Source organism: Megascapheus bottae, chromosome 7 (genome assembly GCF_031878675.1).
Source record: "Megascapheus bottae isolate mThoBot1 chromosome 7, mThoBot2.hap1, whole genome shotgun sequence".
Taxonomy (NCBI): domain Eukaryota; kingdom Metazoa; phylum Chordata; class Mammalia; order Rodentia; family Geomyidae; genus Megascapheus; species Megascapheus bottae.
In genome coordinates this window covers 44,639,841-44,640,922 of record NC_143515.1, presented here as the reverse complement: position 1 = coordinate 44,640,922, position 1,082 = coordinate 44,639,841, and the positions used below count along the sequence as shown (strand labels likewise).

At 33.6% G+C, this 1,082-nt stretch overlaps 1 pseudogene; it reads left to right on the top strand.

Annotated features, from left to right (window-relative positions):
- Window positions 1-393: 393 nt before the first annotated feature.
- On the top strand, window positions 394-725 carry LOC150060719 (PCNA-associated factor pseudogene; annotated as a pseudogene).
- Window positions 726-1,082: the final 357 nt, after the last annotated feature.

Below are 1,082 nucleotides of genomic sequence, written 5' to 3'. Positions count from 1 at the left end.
AAGTGCATGTTAAAATTGTTATCCAGTGTCCAAATGGAATTTGGTGTTTTTTTTAAAACTCTGGTAAGATTTTTTTATAAAGGGCTTTCTTTTTAATTTATTATAAAATGTACTTGAAATATGGAAATATTGTATTTTTTCTTCCACTAATATTTAAATTTTCTTGTCTCCAGAGATATACTTGAATAAAAGTAATAAGCTAAAAATAAAAATAGCTAAAAGCAGTAACTTTTATAGCAGAGAGGTTATGTAATTTCCTTTATTCTGAGAAATGAATCCTATAACAATAAATTATCAATGTCAGGTTAAGAATAGTAATAGGAGACTTTCGGATCCATGGCCACTGAATCACCCTCCGCTGGGCCTTTCGTGCTCCTCTCCCTCTGTTAGGACATGGTGCGGACTAAAGCAGACAGTGTCCCAAGCACCTACAGAAAAGTGGTGGCTTCCTGCACTCCTAGGAAGGTGTTTGGTTCCTCCACTTCTGCCATCAACTCTCTATCACCTTCATCCAGAAAAGCTGAAAACAAGTATGCAGGAGGGAATCCAGTTTGTGCACGCCCAACTCCCAAATGGCAAAAAGGAATTGGAGAATTCTTCAGTCTCGTAAAGGTTCTGAAAAAGAAAATAAGATTCCTGAAGAGGCAGGACCCAGTGGCTTAGGAAAAGCAAAGAAAAAAACATGTCCTTTGCAACCTGATCACTCGGATGATGAAAAAGAATAGAACTTAATTATTTATATTTGAATAATGTCTCATGTTTACTCTGGTATCCTAGAAGTTTTTGATGTTTGTCCAATTGGCTTTGTTAAATAGGCACTTAATTTTTTAAAATGTTGCTAAAACTTAATTGTTCGAAAGTAAGTAGTTGTGAATCAAATACTTTGTAAAATTGTGGCTACTTCTTTACTCATGTTCAGTTTAATGTTTCTTTGATCTAGTGTTAAGCTTCTGTTCTCATAAAAAATTAGATTTCATCATTTAATTACTAATCTCCTACTTTGAGGTTTGTGTAGATTTTTGTACTGATGTCATTTTTATGAATATTTGATCATTAGAATGGGGCCATATTTCTATTTCTTT